The 25,454-nt window shown below is 44.0% G+C and overlaps 1 protein-coding gene and 1 long non-coding RNA gene across 5 annotated transcripts in view; one reads left to right on the top strand and one right to left on the bottom strand.

The window, feature by feature from the left end:
* Positions 1-25,454, bottom strand: part of Gpbp1 (GC-rich promoter binding protein 1) — a 722,682-nt gene that overhangs the window by 459,975 nt on the left and 237,253 nt on the right. The window lies entirely within an intron of this gene.
* The window catches only part of LOC127666546 (uncharacterized), a 66,763-nt gene continuing 51,275 nt past the window's right edge, over positions 9,967-25,454 (top strand). Inside the window, exons 1-2 of one of the 4 annotated variants that reach the window (XR_007973677.1) lie at positions 9,967-10,260; positions 10,753-10,854. This is a non-coding gene — a long non-coding RNA (uncharacterized LOC127666546). Of the gene's footprint in view, positions 10,261-10,391; positions 10,557-10,752; positions 10,855-25,454 lie in introns of those variants that run through there. The other 3 variants (XR_007973679.1, XR_007973676.1, XR_007973678.1) reach the window with 3 other exon arrangements.

The raw sequence follows: 25,454 nt of genomic DNA, 5'->3' as shown, positions 1-25,454 counted from the left end.
CTGTTTCTGGTTTTATGATCATCGTCTCTTGATTAAGAGAGGAACTTGTCTGGGGTTATTTCTGTCCATGGCCAGGGTCCTGGTGAGGTGGATTTTTGTTGCACATTTAGTAAGTCAATAGGTTCTTTATTCTCTCTCTCTCTCTGTCTCTCTGTCTCTCTCTCTCTCTCTCCCCTCCCCCTCCTTCCCTTCCCCCTGTCTCTCTGTGTCTCTCTCTCTCTCTCTTTCATCTTCTCCCCTTCCTTCTCCTCTCTTCCCTCCTCGCCCCTCCCCTCCTCTCCTCTCCTCTTTCCTGTTTCTCTGTCTTTCATCTGGAGACTTCACAATGGTCAACCACAGATAGGAGCCAAGCAGTGCAAAGATAACCTGCCCATCTCCCTCCCTCCACTCCATCTGTGCTGGGCAGCAGGGATTAGAACATTCCTTCCCTCATGGCTGGTATCTGGCAGTTGAAAGACAAATCAAAGGACTGCACATCCGTGAAAAGGCCGCTTCTCTCAGCCTCTCCTCCAAGGAGGCAGGACTGTTTGGGGAGGCTCCTCAACCCACTGGAGGTGGGGACATGAACAGATGCTCCCATATTTTAGAGAGCTGCTCCTTGATCAGGTTTGCTATTAAAACTGCCCCTCCCCTCTGTCATTTCCTGTCACACTGATTCCTTAAACGGGAATCTGAGGTTCCTTCCCCCCTTCCTCTCCCTTCCTGTTCCTTCTGTAGACTTCTGCACTGTCTTCTGTTCTGTGCCCTCACAGTCTAGGGGTACAGTTCTTACTTCCTTATAGGAAAGATGGAGGTTTGTGGCTTGACAAACATAAGATAATGTGGTAGCTACTTTTTCCGCATTGCTGTAACAAATACTTGTCAAAAATGTCTTCAGAGAGGGAGGAAGGGTTTATTTTGGTTTACAGTTTGAGGTCACAGTCCATAGGATAGGGGTGTGAAACAGCTGGTCATGCAATTGCACGTACATGTGCGTGTACACACACACACACACACACACACCACGCAATACAACACACACACCACACATACACAATACAACACACACATACCACACGCCACACACACACACACATACAGCACACACAATACAACATACACACACCATACACATACACACACTACACATACATACAACACACACACAATATAACACACACACAGCACAAACAACACCACACACACACACACACACACACACACACACACACACACACACACACACACGTGCTGGTATTTTGCTGGCGTACTCCCTTTTATTTAGTCTGGAATTCCAACCCCTGGAAGGGTAGACTTCCTGCCTCAGTTATACCTCCCCCGGCACACTAGTTCCTTATCTCCTACCTGATTCCAGATCCTATCGACTTGACAACCAGGACTGGCTGCCGTGGGTGGGATGCGGAAAGGTAAAGAGTGAGGGGATACTGCTTTCCAGTACAAAATGTGCACCAGTACCATCGCTGTATGGGCTTCGGAAGAGGCCGTGGGGATGGAGAATAGGATGACAGATGGCGATCCACCTCTAAATCAGGGTACAGGCAGGTGGATTTAGAAACCAAGGTAAGGGTTTCACAGCAATTTAGCAGCCTAGTAGAACTTCAGCTCTCTTAATTGCTTCAATAGTCTCAATGTGTCCAATACTTCACACACACACACACACACACACACACACACACCACATACAACACACACACACAACATTTAACACACACAACACACATACAGCACACACATACCACATACAATACACACACACCACATACAACACACACAACACACATATAACACACACAACATACAACACACACAACACACATACAACACACACACACCAAACACACCACACAACACACACACACGCAATACACATACATACAACACACACACACACAATATAACACACACACACACCAAAGACACCACACACACACATACACACATACACACATACACACACACACACTCACATATCTGTGGATAGGACCATAGCTTAGTGCTGTTGTGGAGTGTTCACAAGGACCTGGATTTGACCCCCAGCACTCCAACACAAAAGCAAAAATTAAAAAAAAACCAACCAAGCAAACAAAAACCAACCAGCCAAATAAACAACCACCCCCCAAACCTAACAAGTGTATCTGTACACATTTTATAACTGCTAAGAACACAGGTGTGTCAGTAAGCCACAATTGTGCACATCATAGAATTTTGGTCAAAAGTTGTGAGTGACTGAGACCCAGCGGCCTTATGCAAGGTGTTGTTAACAAGCAGTCCTCAGCAACAGTTGGCTAATGGCTATCTTGAAATTTTCTAGAGTCATAAAGATTCTGAAAATTCCTTTATGCACTAGCTCTCACAATTTGGATTGAGATCTCAAGTTATTTATTTGTTTATTTTTAAGCACCGTCTGGGTTAATATTTGTTTTTTCCTTTATGCCTACTGGTACGAGGTACCTACAGGTCTTTGTGCTAATTATAGAAGTGTGGGATGCAGGCAATACCAGATGAACTTGTCAGAAGCATAGGAGAGGAGGTGGAGAAATGAGTGTGTTGTTCTCACATAAAAGGAGCCATACAGACAGTTCTCTAGTCTATAACCATTGATCTCACAGGGAGGAAATTTGGGCTGAGAATTAGAAAGACTTCCATATCTTCACTTTCATGAACGTTCTTTATAATATACATCATGATGTTTACACCACACGTTTTCAGATGATACTGTGAGGTTGTTGTTATACTTACTGATGGTAGTGGTGTGTGTGTGTGTGTGTGTGTGCATGTGTTGGTGTCTTAACGAAAGCAAATGGCAAAAATTACAACATCGTTCTTCTTACTTATTTTACATAGTCCTTTGGGCCATCTGAGAAGCTCCAGTCTTTGAGAGCATCTGATTTTTTTCTTTGTAGCTTTGTGGGTGTTTATATGGTTATGTTGATGAATACACACCTGCTCTCTCCTGGGGACCAGACCCAGGGAGCTATGGGCTTCAGTGGAATCGCTTAGATAGCTGGTTTGGCTTTTTGAAACCTCATCCTTATAGGAAGTGAGATATCTGGAGAAAGGATTCAGTCTTGTGTTGACTACTTAAAATCCTAAGTATCTACAGCACAACAATAACAACAAGAAACAAGGATACACCAAAGAAAGAAATGGCTCTATACACCTTCCTCTCTAAGCTTAATTTTTTCATGTGACAGAAACAAGCAAGGAAGCTCCTTTAGGTCCCATCTTCTCTCAGAGAGCCTCCACTGGCTTCAGAGTGGAAGTTGACAGGGGCAAAATGGCGCTGAAGAAGCAAGTGGGGGAGAACAGGCTTCCTTCAGGGGTAGCTTCAGACAGCTTCACGTCTTTTTAAAATCTCTCTCCCAGAGAGCTCCAATCTTACGGGGAACCAAAGAGTCTAATGTTTTATAGAAAAGCCTTTCATCAAGTTATTTCTGAGGTATAAACTACATAAAAGGGGCAGCTGCCTGGCTTCGCTTAATTCACACACTCACATGTAGAGTGCGGCCTAAACGGGATGAGAAGATGAAGTGCCGATGACCTGTCTTCCCAAGGGTCCTCTTTCTCTAAGCTTGACAGGGATCAACTCTCTCTGCTGTCCACTCTCACAAGGAGAAAAGGAACTAACTAATGTGTTCAATATTTTCTCCCTGAATCCCAGCTCCTCGTTCAGCTCCAGGTCGGCTGCGAGCTGTTGGGAGAACTCACACAGAACACCTAACATTGATGGGGATCAACGTCCAACAGATGAAGCTGGGAGTTAGGAGGCTTGGGCTCAGATTTCTGCAGCATCGTGGTGGGAGCAACTTGGGAATTAGGGCGAACTTTAGACACCACCCGTGAGTATCTAGCGGGGTGAGCTTAAAGCTCGTATCCTTTGAAGTTGCAGCTTTCTTATCTATAAAAATGACTGAGAAGGTGTTTGTTGGGAGCGGATGGTTCACTCTCCTGCATGGGATTCGTTTGCATGCAGTACTTAGGGCAAGCCTTGCCTCATGTAGCGCTCAGAAAGAAAGGAGCTAAGAGTTTTGGATAAATCATCCAATCTCTTCTATATCTGCATCCTAGACTTCATATCATCATTTTGTGAAAACTAATAGAATTTTGTGAAAGTGGTAGGCTCTCAGAAACAAGGAGAAATGATAAATAAGAGCTTCTTCTGGGTACAGGGAACTTATAAATGTGGAGCTCTATATTGCTGGCTTGTTAGACCTGGTGTCTACTGAAGGTAGAGAAATGAGAGGAGTCTAGGGCTCTAGGATATGACACAGGGGCACAGCCTCAGGGAGGGAGGGCAAATGCATTTGAGAGAAAGAATAAGGTCATGGGAGAAAATGGACATGGAAGCAGGCTCACTGGTCAGGGTTTCCTTACCTAGCAAGGCCTATGTGTGTGTATATGTGTCTGTGTTTGTTTGTTTGTGTGTGTGTGTATGTGTGTGTGTGTGCACTGTATTTACATCACCTCCACTGTATTCTCCCTCCACTGCCTCATATCAAACTCACAGTAAGCAATGAGGCTTGTGCAAGACACTGTTGATGTACACAACCGATATCCTCGTGTCTTCCTTGACAATAAAAAAAACTTAGTTTTAATTAGACGACACCAGGCTCAGTTTCAGTCAGTGCTTATGGTTGTCTGAATCAGTTATGTAAATCCACCCAGTGACTGCTGCAGAAGTGGTTTTGTGACTACTGTTCTGACCCAGACTCTGTGGATCCCACACAGCTGTCCATGGACCTTACCTTCAGCAGCAGCATGCTCTGATCACCAGCCTGTGGAATGGCTTAGCTCGGGTAATGTTTGCTGAATGTAGTTAATCTACAATGCCTTGAGCTTTTACCATGTCTGACATAGAAGGCGGGAGAGGAGTGGCAGGAGTGGAGGTAGATAATTTTAGAGGTAAGCACTTTTAGAGGTGGGTTAAAAGCCTTGCACACTCTGGAAGAGAAGATTAGAGTGTCATTATCAATGAGCACATGGTCAATGTTCCTAGCTTCCTGACCTTATTAAGGTAATTATCACGTACATTCCTGAATTGGTAAGATTAGTAAGATCCATTTTTAACAATTCAACATTTTTTGTAGATAGATGCTATTCTGCCAATAGAAGGGATTTCAAGTAGACTTTTTGTTTATTAAAGTAGGATTAAAATTCAATAGCTTACTGTATTATATTCAGAATTTTGTAATGACACAGGGCTAGAAAACAGATGGCTGAAATATGAAAGTTTTGAAGCAGAAAAAATGTCCATGTGTTTAATTTTAAGTGGAAAACTGAAAGCAAGATGGACCCACCTGGACCCTCTGAATAACGGCATCTAAAGCCAGTGATGGTGTGTGCATACAGAATACATGGGAAGCACAAAGCACTAGTGCAGTACATGACATAAAATAAACATTTGATAATGTTATACTTGCTTCCATATTTATATATTTGCTAAAGTAAAATTCACAATCCACAGCAGTGACAAGCTAAGTGTGGAGTCTTTTGCTCACAGCAGCGGAGAATTAACCCCAGTGGCTGCCTGTTCTGGCCCTTCTGAGGCCCTGTTGAGGCTGGGTCAGGGTCTTTGAGGTGTTCTCTGACTCTGAAGGGTCCTGGTTATACAGAGGTAAGTGCCTGCCACAGACATATTTGTGCTCAGAGCTATTTGCCTCTGAAACTCTGACTTGGCCTGCCATTGTAGAAGGTCCAGCACTCTATCCAGCTGCTACCTTAAGCACCTATTATATCACCTCACAGCTTCTGTGAGAGTTTCTTTTAAAAGCAAGGCAGATTGGATATGCAGGAGTTCCTAGCATGAAAAATGAAGGTGTAGTTCTTATACTGAGAGCTATAAGAGCTGAGAAGAGATGATAAGTCATGTAATAAATAAAACATACACACTAAAGTCGAGATATTGGGTGTTGTGAGTGGGCCTGGGGGGAGGTTTGAGAAAGATGTTTGAGGTGACTCCTGAAAGCGGAATATAGACAAAGCAGGCAGAGACAAAGGAGGGTTTGTGCCCTGAGAGGCTTGCAGAATGTTTTGCTCTCAAGAAACCTGTGCAAACAGCTCAGTTAGGGGTGTTGAGCTAAGCTCACCGGTTCCCAACAGACCCCTTTGAAATCCACTGTCAGCTTATGTCTAAATTTGTTTCTAGAAGTCTCTTGTTCAAGTGTATCGGTCTTGGCATCTCTGTTGTAGGTACTTGGAGAGAATATCTGATTCCATAGCTGCTCCTATTTCTTGCTTGAAAAGAAGCTTTCTCCTGGATGGCATATTAAAAGAAGCCTTGGGAAGACACGCCTTGGGGTGGATCATGCCAGGAGGTGGAAGATGCATGAATATGCACTCAACTACAACATGCTCTGAAGGGAAGGCGCAAGAAATGAGGCATGCACATAATGGAAAACTCGTGGACTAGAACATGCATGAGAATGGAGCATGCATGGGAATGAACATGGATGGGATAGAACATGCATGGATCAGAATAAGCATGGAGTAGAACATACATGGAATGGAACATGTACAGACTATAACGTGCACTGGAATGCTGAGAGAAATATCGTGGGCTCAGGGCAGCCATTTGCAAAAGTGATGAATGATTGGAAGAAATATGTACTAGGTTCATTCTTCTGCTCAGATTGGGTCAAGATTCAGGTGCAGTGTAAACACACAGGCCTTTAGGTCAAAGTCTGTTGTTGTAGGGGAGCCAGGCACTAATAAGTTTCAAACTCCTGCAACTGTACAAAGAGTGAAAGACAAGGCAAGCCGTTTCTCTTTGGCATGTAATCTACAGAACCCTAAGAATCCATCTGTAACCGTTTATGGCTAGAAGCATGCCGACACCAACTCTGGGAGTCATCTATGCGATGCATTCCAGAACAGCAACGTTGTACTCTACCCTTAGTGAATAATGAATTATTATACAGCAAATGAAAGCTTGTTCCAAAGAACCACTCATTTGTGCTCAACGACAATAACTTTATTCTTGGATCTTAACCACCCCCAGTTTTCTTGGACTGTGCTTTTCCCCTCCAGATGTGCACAGCATCTTACAAAGAAGACTACAAAAATATGAGATGAAGGATTGACACTTAAATGCTATTTTGCAATATGTGCTTGCTTATATTTACAGTAGGGTGTATCTTCGTCATATTATATAGCTTAATAACTGTGCCTTAGGTGCAGAATGTAATGCTTTGGAGGATTTCTGGGTCCTCAACTGCCTCCCCGAGTTCTTTTTTTTCCTAGTCTTCATAACATTTGAAAGTCCCTTTAACTCTGTTTTCAAAACTGGGGTCCTGGACTGGTCTGATAGTTTGTCTGGTAAAATTGTTCTCTTATAAGCCTGGAGACCCCAGTTCAATGTCCTAGAATCCACATAAACTATCTGGGAGTGGTGGTGCTGGCTTGTAATTCCAGTGCTGAGGAGGCCTCAGAGGCAGGCAGAGCCCTGGGGTTTGCTGGTTAGTCAGCCCATCCTATTGTCAGGTTCCAGGCTGATGTGAGACCTTATTTCAAACCAAACAAGGGACTTGAGAAATGTCACTGAAGTTAACCTCCAGCTTACACATACCCATAGACATGGGCATGTGCACATCACACATAGACACAGACATACAGACACACACAGACACTCACATACACAGACACATACACAGACACACACAGACACTCACACACATAGACACACACACACACACACACACACACACACACACACTTTATCTAGAATGGATTGTCTGAAACTTTTGGGAGTCCTTTCTGCCCCTGAACCCTCACCTCCTCTGCTCATCATCATCATCATCACTATTATTATTACTATTTTTATTTCTCTTCATTCAGCCATTATAGATTATTTGGAAGGGGTAAAGCAGTGCCTCAGAAAGACAGTGGGTAGGTTTCAGGAGTCTCTTGACTTTCCTGTGTAATAATCCTTAGTTCTCACAAGCAAGGGTGTTAGATACACAGACTTGTTTTTCTCTCTAGAACGGAAGGTCACTGTTCTGTTCTGTGATAAGATACCCTGATAAACAGCAGCATAGGACGCGCAAGGGCTGATTTGTCTTATTCTAGGTTGCAGTCCATTCCTGAGGGACATTGAGGGAGGAACTCAGGCTGTTTGTTATGCCACATCCACAGTCAAGAGCAGAGAGAAACAGTCGTATCCACGCTGCCTGCTTGCAGTTCAGCTGGTCCCCCCACCCTTACGGCACGTTTTCCATGTCTCCTGTGGACTAAGCTACCTCCACCGTCCCAAATTCAAACCATTCATTGTCTTTCCTACACAATTCCATTCATTCCACATAACGAGGAGGAAGCCATTAACACAGGTTGATCTGCACACCTGTATAGTCCTTCTGCTACCAGATGCTCAGTTTGAAAGATGACTATTTAACATAATGGGACTTTTAAAAAAATTGTTGTTTATTAGGCAGGATATCATTATATGCAAATCTCAAGTGCAATGGGCTAAATCATTCCCAGGGCTGGGGATGTGTCTCGGCAGATGGCTTGCTTCAAATGCATAAAGCCCTGAGTTTGATCCCCAGGAATTAGAGTCTCCTGGGACATTCCTGTAATTCCAGCACTCAAGGAGGTGGAGGCAGGGGGATCAGAAGTCCAAAGTCATTTAAGGCTAGCCTGTGAAACATAGGAACTTGTCTAAAAACAAATCAGTAAACAAGCAAAAACTGAAAAAAAAAAAAACAACTCTTTTGAAGTTGAAAAGAGTTCCTGGTTTATTAAGGCAGGAGAGCGTGTCAGAGAGGGGCCAACAGTTTCCAGGGTGTCTGGTGGCTGGATTAAGATACCCCCCCCTCCCAGTTTCCTCTGCTCCACCAAATTCCATAAAGGGGGGATCACAGAACAGTTTAAACCTCTGAGTCCATTCACCCTATAGACCATACAGCCTGTGTCTTTTATCTCTGACCCCTGCGCTATCTACCCCACTCACTCAAAGCTCCGCACATAAATCTACTCAACAGTGACTTTTTCCATCAGCTGAATTGGAAGTGTGACTGTGGAGTTTCCTTATAGAAAGAAAAAAAAGAAAGAAAGAAATCAGTTTCACACAGGTATAATGTCCCGCCTTTGGGCTGCTGCCTCCCTCCAACAGAACCCAGTTTTACACAATTACACCCCACCCTCCATCCCCTACCCCCACTCCCACCCTGCCAACCCGGCTGCAATAAGAGGCTCCAGGCAATGCCACTGGTTTTCATTCAGCCCAGGGTTAGGGTGCTGCAGCTACCCTTTCTAAAGGTCTCTCTGTTGTTGGAATTACAAAAGCTTAACTGCATAACCTGAAACCTTGCTGGGAAAGTGTCTCCGGACACGAAGGACACACAGACCCTGTTGCTTCAGAACTCTGTCCTTTCCAAGCTCTTTTTATAAAGGAGATTTTTGTTTGTTTGTTTGTTTCCGAGTCTGGATCGGAGAAAGAGCAGATCCAGGTTAGCCAATGGCGTGGAGCATGCCCATTGGGAAAGGCGTCGCTGGAGAGTCGCACACAGCGCCTTACTATTTAGCGTAGGAAAGCCAGGTAAAAAATGACAGCGGTGTTCCAGCAGGCGTGGTGCGAGGCTGGAAAAGAGAAAGAGCGGGAGAGAGCATGCGAGGTGTCACCCTGTGCTCACTCCCCTCCGCTTGCTCTGAGGGCTGACTACTATAATCACCGCGCCGAGCGTGTGGGGAGCCGTTTATTTTTAACGCTGCCGCCAGCATCCTCCCAGCATGCGAGATCCAATTTTACACTGAGCATCTGCTCAGCGTGTGGCCCTGCTGCCAGCCCAGCTGCTTTCTCCAAAGCTGAGCCGTGCTGAAATTTCATGTTTTACCCCAACAGAATATGTGATAGGGAAAACGGAGGAGTTGAAACATAACACTCCCAGAAGCTGCCTTAACAAATGCGTATAATTTGTGGTCACCGGGAGCCAGGAATGAAGACTGGGAGCTGGGACTCAGTCTCTCCCCTCTTTCTAACTAACAGAAGCTGATTTCTGGGGCGGCCAGGAGAGATCAGCTCAAAGCTCACTTTTCTCTCGAGCTGGGCGTGGCCCTGTGACCAGGCTCTGGCTGATTAGAGTGTTCTGTGGGACTTCCAGGAAGGCTTCTTAGGCCGAGGGGGCTGGGGGGTGGGCTGAGGTTATCTTTGCTGCTGTTTCTCTACACTGACTGTAGTACAGATAGAAGAGCAGGCAGCTCTCGGTGTAATCCTGCTGGATTGTGAGGAATTTTCAGATAAACCCTATGTTATGCTTGTGGCCAAAGGTAGGACAACCTTACAAACCTTGCTGAGTCATGCCAGTGCCTTGACCTGCCTGCTTTAAGATTTCCTCCTCCCTCCGTCCCTCCCTCCCTCCTTCCCTCCTTCTTGTCTTTAGCTTCTTTCTTTCCTGAGAGAAAATACCCTGTGCACAGAAGTCGCCACTTTTTGGTTCTGTGTGAGAGCAGACATATACAGTTTCTAACTGTTGTATCAAACTGGGGTTTATCATTAACAAAGACTCTATTCTAGGTCTTTGTAGTCACAGAGCTCGGGGAACAGTGTCTGGCATCTAGAAAGTGTGCGTAAAGGCTTCCCATTGATACTCCATGGGGGAATTACCAATCATCTCTGAGTTTATGCTCTGAGAGAGAAATGATCATATTTTAATGTGGCTTTGTGCTGGGTTTAAAGACCTTTATAGCCTAGGCCTGTGAGCCCCATTTGATCTGTGACTTTTGAATATGCATCTAGTTGTATCTTACTTGTTCTTTCAGGGAACTTTTATTCAAGTATCTGTTATGTATGGGGCACAGCTAACGACGGTGGTGTGATCCTAAGGGAGAAAGGAAAGAAGAGCCCGACTTTGAACCGATGAGGTAGGAAAGGTTGTGTAATAGCAAGACCAGCATCCAGGCCCTTATTCTATGGATTCAGTGTTCTCGTGTATTGTTGATAGCAATTCACTGAAACGGGTGTTTGAGGTTTTCCTCGTTATCCTAGCATAGCTAGGAAACCAGTAACTGCTTTAACGTTAAGAGTACATGAACAAGCTGCCGTTTTCCTAAGGTGTGTTCAAAGCTCAAACCTAAGGCAGCAAGCAGAGTGGACCATCGTTTGTAAGTAGGGCTCTGCCCAGCGGTGTGGGGCAGCTCTCTGAGTGCAGTCCTGAGACCTGCAGCTGAGCATCATCTGGGGAAACCGGAAATGCAACCCCATTGGCCTCCTTGAGGGTGGGGTCCTAGGGTCTGAATTTTAACATTCTCTCTAGGTGATTTTTACATCATCAATCACAGTTTAAAAACCGGTAGGACAGCTAATGAGTAAGGGAAATTTAATTTAGCGCGGGGGATAAGCAGGCACAAACAGATTCAGAACTCAACCGCAGATCAAATGCGTGTGCACGAAGTTTGAGTTAATTTTCTTACTCTTCAAGAAAGCCAGGAAACCAGATTTATTATATATCTTCGCTAGTGACTTATTTGAATATTTTCAGAAATCCCATTACATTTGAAAACGAGCTTTAGGTTTGTTTTCGCGTGTCCCAGGAATCTCTGTGAGAACTCACAGGCAAGTGGGAAGGGACTGGGTTGGAGACTGCCTAAATGATCTAAATAAAGCAAGCATGGTAAGCTTGAAAACTTTTATAGTGACACACACGCCTTTTATCTTGCTTATCTTGTTTCTGAAGTGTGGAAGCCGGGTGTGTCGAGTTATCAATATGCAAGGTGTGGAGCCGGCGTCCTCCTCTGCCGCCCCAGCATTCCCAGCCCGAGCCGCCATATCTGCACCCTGCTCTCCCTGCTCTCTCTCCTGACCCCACCTCTTATCCGTCCAGGTCTTTGCGCAGGCTGCCAGAGAGTCAGATTTTGAGAGGAAATCTTTTATCTTCAAATAAAGAGACACAATTAAGCTAAGAAAAAAAAAAAATAAACAGGGCAACCTAAAACCTGCTTGCTAGGTGGGGGTCCAGCCCGGGACCCTGCTGAGAAGGTTGGAAAGGTCACCGGGAGAGGGTTTGGTGCAGACAGGCAGGCAGGGTTTTGATGTTGCTCTGAGTTGAACCTGAAAACCCCTGGCAAAGACAAGTCCCGAGGTGGCAGAGAAACTCCTCTGCTCTGTTCTGAGGAGACTTCTGATGCTAAAGAGCAAGAAAAAAAATGAGAAATTTCTATTTCTAGCTCACCTTTAAGCCATAACTCCAAGTGTAAATGGAGATTTTTGCCGTTAGTTTCCTTGTCTGTGGTTTCTATAATGAACTCAAAATCAATCATGAGATCAAATGTCCGGATGTCAATGAGGGAATCACTGTTGTGGACTTGCCTGAAAATTTCCATTTCTCTTTTAATTATGTTAAATCTAGTGATATGCACTTCTTGCCTTCTTTCTTCAAAAAGCAATCTAGTGTGTGTGTGTGTGTGAAAAATAACACGGGCAAGTGCAACAAGAATGGCTTTCAAATCCCCTTTCCCTGACCTATCAAAAGTGAAGTAATTATTTTCACAGGAGATTCCATGACTGAAAATGGAGGTCATAGGAAGTTCTTTCACTGAGCCAGGGCCTGCTGTGGTGGCACCTCCAGGGTGACCTCACTTAACCTTCAGTGCCTCCCAAAGGTCCCATTTGATATTAGCATATGACTTTGAGATTAAGTTTCCAACATGAATCCCAGGAGAGGTACTCAGACTTCTAATCTATGGGCTGTGAAGGAGACTCAGGAGGGAGAAGTTGTCTGTGCTCAGAAAGCAACTTTCCTTCTCAGGCAGGCATGTAGCCTGAGCTGGTTGTAAACAGGTACATGGGCTCACACACGGGATCCTCCTGCCTCAGTGTGCCAAGTGCTGAGATTTCAGATGCACATCACCACACCTAACCCTCCACCAACTTCTGGTAAGACCCCGACCTTAAGAACTGGACTGTGGGTGGGGAGGTCTGGGCTTTAGTTCATACTCTGTCATGTACAATTCAGTGAGTTCTAGAAAGTCTCCCCTTCTATCTGGGCCTGCTTTTCTTTCCGACAACGAGGAGGCTTTTGCTTTACTAATTTGTATCTGTGCTTTTTGGAACACAGGCAAGAGTATGTTATTCCTCACGGGCATTTTCCACATCGACGATAATAAAACGCTAAGGAGTGAACAGAAAACTGCCCAGGCAGAATCCTAGGTTGTTTATAAAGGGTGGGAGTGTATCTGGAGGCCAGGGTGTTGAGCGCCTTCTAGGACTCTCTCTCTGCCTCCATGCCTTGAAAGTGGCCAACTAGCCACTTCCCTGTACTGTCACCTTGATGGGAATGGGGAGTAGGATTCTAGTGTGTGAGTGCTGGAAAGGCCTTTATACCACAGCAGACCCTTCCGGTTCCATGGTCTGAAGCCAAACTGATACTATCTCACCTGAGAATAGTAAGGTCCCAGGGTTACGGTGACACCTCTTTCCTTGGAGGATGTGCTCACACACCGAGGCCGTGGAGAATTATGGGAGACAAACAGAAGGTAGTATGAGAGAGGATCAAAATAAATACAGATCTCCCCGGAAGAGCGGTGTTTTTATAGAAGCATGCGGTTTTGTGCTCATGGCCTCTCCATAAAGAGTTCTCATGTTCCCCAGGCTCCCGATATTGTGCCTGTCCTGTAATTTCCAATTTGTTCCCACCCCACTTTCCACAGAACTGTGTGTCCAGTGAGGTTAGGGTCATGCATCATTTCAGTTCATAAATTTTCAAGACTTCTTCCAGCCCAGTGGTTTTTGTGTTTTTTTTTTTTTTTTTTTTTTAAACAGATACAGATTTTACAAGTTTGATGGCTATGTCTTTGCTTGATTTAATTCTGGAAAGTGATGCTGGTTGCTTGACAAATATACCTCTTGAAGTTAAAAAAAAAGTGGTTGGTTGGAATGAAAAAACAAAACAAAAAAATTAGATCGTAAGTTGTACAACATAAAGTTGCCCATTGTTTTTTGTTTTTTTTCCCCATGGGGGGAGGGGAAGGAGAGAGGAGTTTAAAGACCAACTCAGTGAAGGGGAAAGAAGGGAGTTTCAGATCTGAAAGTAGAATCCACCTTGGTCCAGAAACATGAAGCAGAGAGCTCACTGGAAATTTCTTGAGCTTTTGAAGCCTCAAAACTCACCTTACCTGCTCCCAGCCCCCATTGACATATCTCCTCCAACAAGGCCACACCTCCTATCCTTCCCAACCAGTTTCATCCACTGGGGATCAAGAATTCAATATGGAGGCCATTCTCATTCAAATCACACACCTGCTTTGTGTACAACAATGTAAAGGTTTAAAACCCGAAATGAAAAGTTTACTTAGTTCTTTCTCTTAGCTTTGATTTTCACCTCTGATAACCTTTCATTGCTATTTCTCAGTCATGAAGGCAGCTTGGGCAGTGGTGGGTGTGGGATACGGGTGGTGGTGTGGATCACACAAAGATCTCAGAATGGTTATCTCCAGTCGTATTATGAAAAGTCAAGGTTGGCTCAGATTTATGAGGGCGCTATCATAAAAGCTTAGCAAACAAGCAAGAACGTTAAATCACCTTTGAGACTCTTCTGTGCCACGGAAGCTGGGATCCGGCTCATGTGAATGCTTTCATACCCTGGTCGCGGATGACGGCTATCACCACCCCTGTGAAAAAGGTCACTCAACAACCTCAGTGAGTTGTTCACTACCAAATGAAACGGCTACAGTTCAGTATCCATAGTACTTTAGGCTTTGGCTATGAAAGCACAAAACATTTGAGTTTTATTTCAAATCTATATTTTAAAAAAAATTCCTTTTTGTGGAGGAGATGTGTGGGGGTATCTTGTGAAACAGGGTTTTGCAACAAATTCCAGGCTCTGGTTGCTGTTCTTAATATGTTAGCTCGCAGCTACGGCTACAGTGCCATGCCTGCCAGCCTGCTGCTGTGCTCCTAGCCATGATGGTCATGATTCACCCTGTGAAACTGTCAGCAAGCTCCCAATAAATGCTTTTTTAATGTAAGTTGCTTTGGTCACGGTGTCTTTTCACAGCAATAGATAAATTACTAAGGTAGAGCTCAATTATACCAGAAAGTGTAGTAAGTAGACAGGAATGAAGAAATTGAGTTGAAATATTTCCTATCATTTCCGCAAATGAATCTAAGTTCCAGTTCAATTCATGTGGGAAGCATACGTTCTAGTCTCAAGAATCTAGAATCTCCATGAAGACTCTCATAGTCTTGTGAAACAGGGCATTGCAACCGATTTCAGACTGGCATGGAACTCACTATGTAGACCAGAGTGGCCTTGAACTTGTACCCATCCCACTGCCTCTGCCTCCCGAGTGCTAGGACTGCAGGCATGTGACGCCACACCCCGCTGGGGAACTGATTTTAAACTTCTCTAAGGAGCTCGAGTGATGGAGAAATCGTGGGAAGTCATTTCAACAGTTTGGCTCTCCCCATCCTCATCCTAGGAACCGGACTGCTGGGCTCAGCCAAGAATATATGCAACTTGGGTTTCAAAACCTGGCCGGGATAGCTTTTGCTTCTATGGGCTTTGAAGACAGAGATGTGAAATGTAGCAGACCTCAGGCAGCATTTACCAGCAATTGTTTTGGCATATTAGGCAAAAATTTCTTCATAGCCAGGATTCCCAGAGCCTTGCCTTCCCTTTCCTTGTCTGAGTGGCCGGAACCACACAGCCTCTGCAGCCCTCTTATCTGCCTAGACAGTCTTTGATCCACCCACCTTAAAGGGAACAGGAACATGTTTGTTTTCAGCCACTGTCACGCCCTACATGGAAACAGTTTAAGTTGTGTATTAGACACGGCAAATTAAAAACATCTAAAAATAACACCTTAGAACGGGTTGTTTATCATTTCTTTTGAATAAAATGTGAATTCCGGTTTGGAGGGGAAAAAAAAAACTTGACAAAAATAATCTTGCTGAGGAAACTCTTTTGGCAATTTGAGATTTTTCTTGTCCTCTCCATTATCTTCCTGTCCTTTTTGCTGTCGTTTAAAATCATAAACAATATATTGAAATCAATTAAATCTATTAAAATCTAGAAACAGTTCAATTCTTGTCATCTTAGAACTTGCAAATTGGCATTAACTATTTCAATATTGTAGTTTCTTAAGGGCTATAGAGCTCTGGAGTCATCTGTAGGAAGAGATTAATTTCCATGTATGCTGTAATTATAATAGAAAGCAAAATATACCCCCAGAGGAGTTGTTATCATCTCCCCTGAGATGGACATTAGCGAGAGAATCTGAACTTCTAGCCAGTTCATTGTTAATTCCTCAATATGCATATATTTAATGATACATTCTTAAAGAGAAACTGCCTGGACTTTTGGAACTTGTGGTGGTTTGAATGAGACTGGTCCTCCTAGGCTCATATGTGTGAAAGCTTGTTCCACATTTGGTGGAACTGTTTGGGAAGGATTGGGGGTGTGGCTTGTTGGAGGAGGTGTGCCACTAGGGGTGGGCTTTGACGTTTCAGGAGCCCATGCTATTTTCAGTTCTTTCTTTTTCTGACTCTGGTTGTTTGTTGTTCTTAATATATAAGCTCTTAGCTACTGCTACAGTGCCATGCCTGCCAGCCTGCTGCTGTGCTCCTAGCCATGATGGTCATGATTCACCCTGGCTGCTCAGGATGTACAGGGCTTGGAAAAAGACAGTGCTTTTATAAAGCAGCGAGGTCAGAGTATTTCCAGCCATAGTGCCTTAGGTTCTCAGACGGGTGCTGCAGACACAGATAGCTCTGTCTGGTTACTGGCCCTTTCCCTGCCCTGTTTTCTTGGATGCATCTACCTGGGCCTAGGAACTGTCTTCCTCTTAGACTAATCTGACCAACCTCTGACTGGGTGACAGATGCTATGCACATTTCCTCACTTACCCTCAGAATGACCCTCTGAGTGGGAAAATACTATTCCCATTCCATAAACGAGGAAACTGGGGCTTAGAGATTAGATTGTTTTTCTCTTCTTATCCCCAACATGACTCAGAGTCAGGGTTTAATCCAAGTAGCTTACCGCTAGGTACCCAGTCTGTACCTGCTTCTCCATTATTCTTTACCTCGTTGTCTGTCACTCTGATTATAACTTTCCTGGGATGGACTTCCAGTGTGTTCTACTTTCAGACTGGCCATTGGATGCCTTCAAAATGGTCTGCCCTCTTCACGTTTTTTGCCAATGCTCACAGGCCTGCTTGGTTCCTAGGTCTTGCTATCTTGTATTTTACCGACCTGTTGCTTATGGAAGACCATGGCACACCCTGAGATTTCCTTTAGTACCACAGGTTGCCCCAGCTTCTACAGAAAAGTGGCGTTCTGTGGGCATCCTGGCTGCCAAAAGGCAGAAAGTGAATTTTAGACAGATGAAATGTGCATGGAGCATTAATACTGATTGGAATAGAATCAGGCCCTTAGTAGTCTCAGAAAGAAATGAGTCTGTAGGCTTGAGAGACCAGGAGTGACCTTCCCCCTGTTGAGGTGGGCTGGGTTCACTTCTCAGTGGATTCCTTGCTGTATCTTGGAAGATTCTATAGCAATTTGTCTTCTTCCCTCAAGACAGGTTTCATGAAGCCAAGACTAACCTCAAACTCACTATGTGGTTAAGAATAACCTTAGCCTTAGACTTCTGACCCTTATGTGTCCATCTCTTTAGTTCTGGAATTACCGGTGTACATTATCATGTATGTGGTGGTAGAGATCAAACCAGGGCTTTGTGCATCTTAGGCAAGTATTCTACTAACTGAGCTGCATTCCTAGCCCCTTTGTCTTGAGCATGGTCTATGGCATCCTTTGTCAGGCTAGATACTGTGCCCTGACACCCTGTTTTCAGGCAGAGGTTCTTAGTTCTCACTATCCATCACAAGCATGTGTCAAGTTTCTAAGAGCTTCTGACCCTTCTAGCCCATCCCCAGAAGGGAACTCTATGGCTTGAGGTAACAGCCAGGCACCCACAGTTTTATCCAACAGTGATCTAAGTTCTTCTGATACATAGTCAGCTATGGCTGTGGCTAACCATTCATGAGCTGGGACGTGGGGGTGGGTACTGGACTAGGGCATCCACAGTGAATAGGAGCAGAGCAGGAAGCCCAGTAGCCTATTCTTAGATGAGATGGTCAGCCAAGTAAAGACACAGGAACCATGAGTATGTTATCCAGAGCACCCAGGAGAAGACAGCAGCACAGTGGACTCTGGATGTGTGCTCATCATAAAAGGGTTCTCTGCAAGAAAGGTAAGGCAGACCAGGGTGGACAGGTAGGTTGGTAAGTTTGCACAGTGTCAGCAGGTTCTATGGTATAGAGGTAGTCTAACTCCTTACTGCCCTGTTTTGGGTTGAGGTGAAGGACTATTGACCTTTGGGATGTCCAAGCCAGCTGGAGGAAGTATGGCTCTGCATTTGGTAGGCTCTTGTTACACCTTTTGCCATCTTAGGGTTGGGCCAGTCTCTCCCTGGTCATAAAATAAGATAGTATGCAGGCAGATACTCAATATTTATATCCGAGAAAGAAAGGAGTCTTTCATGTCACTTTGAATATGTGTATATTAAAGAATCTAAATCTGATTGGAGAATAGCCATGGAGTTGTCACTGAACTCAAGAAAGAAGAGTTTGTGCTGAAAAGTACTGTGGGCCAGGGCTGTCTAGAGAGGTGTAGATCTAAGATTTTTTTCTGGGGTACAGGGCACCCTTCGTGGCAGCCCACCAAGGAGAGTAGCAGGCGTGGAGTAGAGCTGGCCGAAGCCTAGGAGACAAATTCTGGATGCTGAAAATGGAAAAGCGCAGCTCTTTGGACCTCAGAGGATTTTGAGTGAATCCCAGGCATCAAGTACCCAACTTTTGACACCATTGATGTTTGTTTGCTTTGATTTGATTGTTACTATGCCTTGATGCTTCCCTCTTGTAACAAGAAGGTATTTGACTTTTTGTTTATTTTACAGTAGTCCATCGTTTAGAGACATTAGGACTTTTAATAGAAATTTTAGAATTTTAGAGAGACCTTGGCTATCTTGGAGGAATTAGGGATATTTTAAAGAGACTTTGGATATGTTTAAGAAATGTTGAACTTTTAAAGAGATTTTGAATGTTTAAAAGAGTCTCAAGTTTTAAAGTATTTGAATTTTTAAGGGCTATAGAGTTTCAGAAGTTGGAATATTTTATGTTGTGGTATTATGTGAGACTTGGGAGATGAACAAGAAAGGAAAGATTATGGTTAACAGGAGTCAATTGTCCTGGTTAGTTTTTAATCAACGTCACACAAGCTAGAATCATTTGGGCAGAAGGAAGTTCAAGAGAAAAATGTCCCAACCAAATTGGTCTGTGGGCAGGCTTGTGGGACATTGTCTTAATTAGTGGTTGATGTGGGAGGGACAGGCCCTTTGTAGGTAGTGCCATCCCTGGGCAGGTGGTCTTGGGTTGCATAAGAACTCATTCTGGGCAAGCATTAAGAAGGAAGTCAGTAAGCAGCACTCCTCCATGGCTTCTGCATAGCTCCTGCCTCCATGCCCCTGTGCTGCTTGAGTTCTACCTTGACTTCCCTCTGAATGGACTGTTACAAGTTGATTTTGGTCATGATGTCCTATAACAACAATAGAAACCCTAACTAAGATACCCATTGAACCATTTTCCTAGAACTATTTCTAGATAATTTGATACAGAATCATGGCAACCTTCTTTGTAGACCAGGCAGTAGAATGGGTCTTAAGAAGACAGTTATGTCTTTGCAACTGTAGATAGAAATGTGAAGCTAGCAGTGCACACTCCAGAACCATTTTTTTTCACATTCTATATAACAGTGATAAAAGTCCTGGAATACCTGCCTTGATAAAATTCACTCGGGGTTAAATAAGTAGAATATTATTGAAAATCTCTATAAATCCTCTAAAATGAAGGACTTAGGAGAGCTATTGTCATTCATGAAGCCATAAGTTAGATGTCCTGGTTTGTTTTCCCAAATCAAGATGAAGATCTTGGGTACAAGCAATTTATTTTGGAGTTAAATACCCAAAAGCATTAATGATGGAACGGGTTATATGGCTGGAAAGGAGAAATAGCCCATATAGAAGTAGTTTGTTATCTGGGTTGATGCTATTAGCAACAGTCTCTGGGCTTAGCAGAGCTTTAGAGAAACATATATGATATCTTCAGAGTTGTCTATTGTCAGAGGAGGGCTGGACATTTCTTTGTCTATCATTCCCCCTTCGATAGAAGACTTTCAAAGTGCCTAGAACATGTGCTGTCTGGGCTCCTATACATTTAAAATTGTCATGGAGACAGGAAAGTATAAAATTAACCTGCGGTGCATAGAACGGCCTGCTAAATCAGGCTGAGCTCAGGCCATGAGAGGATGTGAGAGGGACCAATTGTGTCCCTGTAGAGTCAACTGGGAAGTCACCACGCACCAGTTAGATTCCTCGTCTTCATGACTTACATAGCAGAGGCAATCTGGTGTTCTGGTCAGACCTATTGGCCTGTGTCAGATCTGAATTCTGATTCTATTACATTTCCCTACCATATGTTTTAGCAAGATACTTATCTTAGTCTGTGTGGGATGCTGGAACACAATACCTTAGACTACATAATCTATAGGCAAGGGATAAGCGTTGTCTTCATGTCTGGAAGGAAGATGTCACAGAGGCTATACCAGCAGATTTGGTATCTTGTGAAGGCTGGTTCCTTCAGTTAAAAAGGGACAAGAGTGTCCCCTGGGGTTTCTTTTTTTTTTTTTCTTTCCTTTCCCTTCCTTACCTTTTCCCTCTCCTGGTTCATATCCTCCATGCTTTCATTGTGTAGCCCTGGAAAGCCTTAAACTCACTATGCAGTCCAAGCTATCTCAAGCTTACGATAGGATTCCTACCTGAGGCTCAGTGCTGGAATCACCATCATGGCCTACTGTGCCTGGTTTCCTCAGGCTGATTTTCTGATGCAACTCATGCCCTTCATGAGGGCTGTGCTCTTAGCACTCAGTGACCCCTTTGTTGCCCCACCTCAATCTGTCTTGTAGAGTGTTAGGCTCAAACATTTGCATTTTGAGAAGATATCATCTTTTGGACAACCACAACACTTAACTACCCAAAGCCTCAGTTTTGCCATCTGGAAAGTGTTACTAGAAGCTTCTTGAAGATGTTGGCATGGACTGGGCCAGCCAGGCAGAGTACTCAGCACTAAGGCAATAATAATAAACTAGCAGATTTGGCTTCCCCAGAGTAATATACCAGAGGAACAAGTTGGGTAAATCTCTGCTGTTTAAGCAGTTTGGTTAAAGTCTCCAATGACCTCAGGCTAATATGTCAGGGTTAGAAGGCATGAGTGGCCTTCCCTGGTGATATGGAAGTAACATTTTTTTTTCTCCACTCAGGTATGATTTTGGCAGATTGTAAAAGATGGATAAATGATGCCTATTATATTTCATTCTTACCATTCCCAGGAAGCTGTTACTGTTTGTTGTTGTTTATATTCCATCTTTTTTTAAAATTATTTACTTATTTATTTTAATTTATTTACATTTCAAATGTTATCCCCTTACCTGGTTTCCCAGAAACCCCCTATTCATCCTCCCTCCCCCTGCTTCTATGAGGGTGCTCCTCCACCCACCCCACTCTCACCTCCCTGCCCTTCATTCCCCTACATTGGGACATCTATCAAGCCTTCATAGGATCAAGGGCCTCTCCTCCCATTGATGCCTGACAAGGCCATCCTCTGCTACATATGCAGCTGGAGCCATGTGTACTCCTTGGTTGGTGGCTCAGTCCCTGGGAGTTCTGGGGGAGGGTCTGGGGTGTTGCTATTGTTGTTTTTCCTATGGGGCTGGAGGGTTACATCCCTTCTAAAGATTATGTCTCTTTGTGTTCTGAAGAACTGCCCTGAGGTATGGCATTAGGCTCCTCAGTCTAACTTCCTGCGTCATCCTGGTAGATATCTGTAGCTTGAGGAGATGTTATTGGTATAATCATAGATTAGAAATAAATCAAGGTATTTCTAACAACCTTTGTCATGTTTATTATAGAAGAGCCATTTCCCTACAGTTTGCTGGGGGAGGGTAATGAACCCAGAGGATCTGATTAGGAAGTGAGGCTTTTTTGTTTTTTGTTTAAGGAATGTCATTAATATCTTTTGGAAACATCAGGAATGTGGTTGCAGGAAGTCAGTAATGGACATGAAGAGTCAAGATTTAATTCTGAGTTTAGAGTTCGGGTATTTTCCTACAGCAAGAGTTTGCATAGGAGGAAAAAAATATGGATGTTTTAGTAACTAAACAGCAGATTGGTATTGCACAGCTGTTGTGGATGTAACGGACTGAGGAGGAATTGGACGCCTGGAGGAAGAAAGGAGTTAGGCTCCACAAAGCCCAAGTAGATGCTGTTAAATAATTGCTTAGTGAGCTGCTTTGAAGTGTGGCTTCTGTCCCCTCACTCTTGGTAAAGTTCAATCATCAGAATCATGGATGTCAATAATCAGAATTCCCTGATAAAGGGCAGAGGGGTTGAAGCAGACTAGGAGACTCCCAAGTATATCCATTATCAATCTGATCAATGGCTATATCCATTTGGGGTATGAGGACAATACATAATTACAAGGTTTCTATGTTGTCCATTATCAAGCCTGATATTCTAATTTTAGCCCCAGTCTTTCCACTGTGACTAAAACAACTAGTTCAGTATTTTGATTCTAGATAAAACAGGTTATTTTTAGGAGTCTGGTGTCACATTGTAATACAAGAGTGACAAAGACTGATGCCGGGGGATGCTTCATGAACTGAGTTCCAAATTGGCACGAGGGCATCCTCCCACCGCCTGTGTTTGCTCTGCAGACTTTACCCTTGCCCATCAGAAACAGTGACTGTGTTCTTTGTTACTTCCCTGTGACACTGAAGTTCAGTGGTGACTTGACCTGGATTCTGGTTTTGAAAGTGATCATTGTCCATTAAGTAGGCACTCACTGGCCTGAGGGTATTTTTAGTGTCTGTCTGCTGTTTGCCTGAAGCAAAACAGAAAAGGAGAATATACTGAAGTAGCAGACTCAGTTGCTGTGGCTGCTAGGATGGGGTTTATTTCTGGGTAAGGAAATTATGGAGGAAGGGCAGTATGGAGCATAGTAGGTCAGAGCACCTACTATGTGCACTGTGATAGGAAGTGGATAAGGAAGTATAACAAAAGTTTCTGCTTTGCTTGACTGTGCCAGTCTTATGTCAGCTTGACACACAAACTAGAATTATCTGAAAGGAGGGAGACTTAATTGAGATAAGATGCAGCTCTAAGGCATTTTCTTAATTAGTGATTGATGGGGGAGGGTCTAGCCCAGTGTGGATGGGGCCATCACCGAGTTGGTGGTTCTGAGTTCTGTAAGAAAGGAGGGTGAGCAAGCCAGGGGAAGCAAGCCAGTAAGCAGCATCCCTTCACGACCTCTGCACCAGCTCCCGCCTCCAGGATCCTGACCCGTTTGTCTATCCTGCCCTCCTCCGATGATGAAGAGTGATCTGGAAGTGTAAGCCAAAGAAACCCTTTCCTCCCTGACTTCCTTTTTGGTCATGGTGCTTCATCACAGCAATAGGAACCCTAAGTTAGACAATATCCGTAGAGCCTGGTTAGTGAAGCACTACATGCATGTCAGAGGCAGATAGGTCTCTGTGGAGTGCTCTGTGAGTAGGGTCTGAGTGCGTGCGTGATGCATACATAAGGTCCTAGGACATCAAAGTCAGGAGCATCTCAAGGGAACGTCAGGGCTTAAGTAGCCCTGGGAAGGAGGAGTCGACTACAAGAAGACCAGGGAACGACTTTGCCTAGGATTGCTTTTTAAAATTTAGTATCGTCTGGATATCTCACCAAATGAATTCACTCTGTTGGAAGTGGCCAGCAGGTAGCAAGTCTAATTTTTGTGCACAGGATTGTTTTCTGTTGTTGTTGTTGTTGTTGTTGTTATTGTTAATGTTTTCCTAAGAGGAAAATAGTCCTCAATCTTCTTTGCTTTACCTGATAATAGCATCACCTCCGCACAGCTGAGGATTTGGGTTCCTTTGGAGGTTTTTGTTTTCACTGTTCAACAGCTATTTCTTTGTTATTCTTGGGTAGAAAACTACACGTAGATGGTGTCTTGGAGAGTGATAGCAAGTTTATCTGAAGAGAAGCTGTCCGTGATGAGTCTAACATCAAATTATCCCTGTGTTTCAGTTAGGATTTTACTGCTGTGAACAGACACTGTGACCAAAGTAACTCTTATAAGGGCAACATTAAGTTGGAGCTGCTTCAGGTCCAGAGGTTCAGACCATTATCATCAAGGTGATGGGAACTACCTTCGGTTTTGTCTTTCTGTAATTTAATTTTCAGGAGGCCTATCTCAGAATTCCCATTTGCTTGAGTTTTCTACCTTATGCTGTGAGAACTGTATTCTCCTCCTGGAATACTTGCATATGTATATGTATGTGTATGTGTATATTTGTTTGTTTGGTTGGTTTTTGGTTTTTCAAGACAGGGTTTCTCTATGTAGCCCTGGCTGTCCTGGAACTCACTCTGTAGACCAGGCTGGCTTCAAACTTGTATGTGTATGTGTATGTGTATAAATATGTGTATGTGTGTATATGTGTATATGATATACATGTATATGCATATGTATAGGTATACACATAATTGCAAGTGCATATGTATGTGGTATGTATGCATGCATGTGTCTATGCATGTTCACATGTATGTGAGCACACTTTTTTTTTTCCTGAGGTCTTTGTTCTCATTAGCACTGGGAAGTTGGCTAGGTTTCTAAGACCAGGCATGATTTCCCTCCTGTTGAGTAGTGCTTAAGTTCAATGAGACAGCTGTTGGTTGCCACTGACACGTGATTACCACTTATTGGGCCCTTGTGCATATCTTGCAATGCCAGTCATTGTTATGATTCAGAGATGTGGCAGCTGGGTAGGACTGTTTAATTGCTTCCTTTCCTTGGTAGCTTGCACAAGATTTTCTGGAACCATGGAGACTAGACTGCAGGAAAGAGGCCTTCAGGTCAGATCCAGCTCAAATCACTTGAATTCTAAATCCCAAGTATATTGTGTCTTCAGCAATAGGGGCCTACTGCAATCCCTGAGACGCAATGATGGGTTACAGCAATAATCTATACTGCTTTAGGAGTTACTTGGACTACCTTGACCAACCATTTGAAAGGAGTTTTCTTATGCCTAGAATTGGGAATTAGTCAGCCTAAATGGTTTAACTTCCTTCAAGAGCACACACACACACACACACACACACACACACACACACACACGTAGTGTGTATTAATCCCTTGGCCTTATCCTTTGGTATTGTCTTTCCTCCTCTCCCTCCCTCCCTCCCTCCCTCCCTCCCTCCCTCCCTCCCTCCCTCCCTCCCTCCCTCCCTCTTCTGCCAGTTGCTCTGACTGGCAGGATATGAGCTGGGTTCCATAGACCCTGCAGCCCCAGTGTACAGACAGCTGTTTTAAGTCCCAGTTGAACTCTCTTGCTGGGTATCTGCCTGTAACAAGCAAGCAACACTGGCCGGGTC

This window comes from Apodemus sylvaticus, chromosome 16 (genome assembly GCF_947179515.1).
Source record: "Apodemus sylvaticus chromosome 16, mApoSyl1.1, whole genome shotgun sequence".
NCBI classification, from domain to species: domain Eukaryota; kingdom Metazoa; phylum Chordata; class Mammalia; order Rodentia; family Muridae; genus Apodemus; species Apodemus sylvaticus.
Note: the sequence above shows the minus strand (reverse complement) of the source record. Positions and strands in the feature narration are given on the sequence as shown.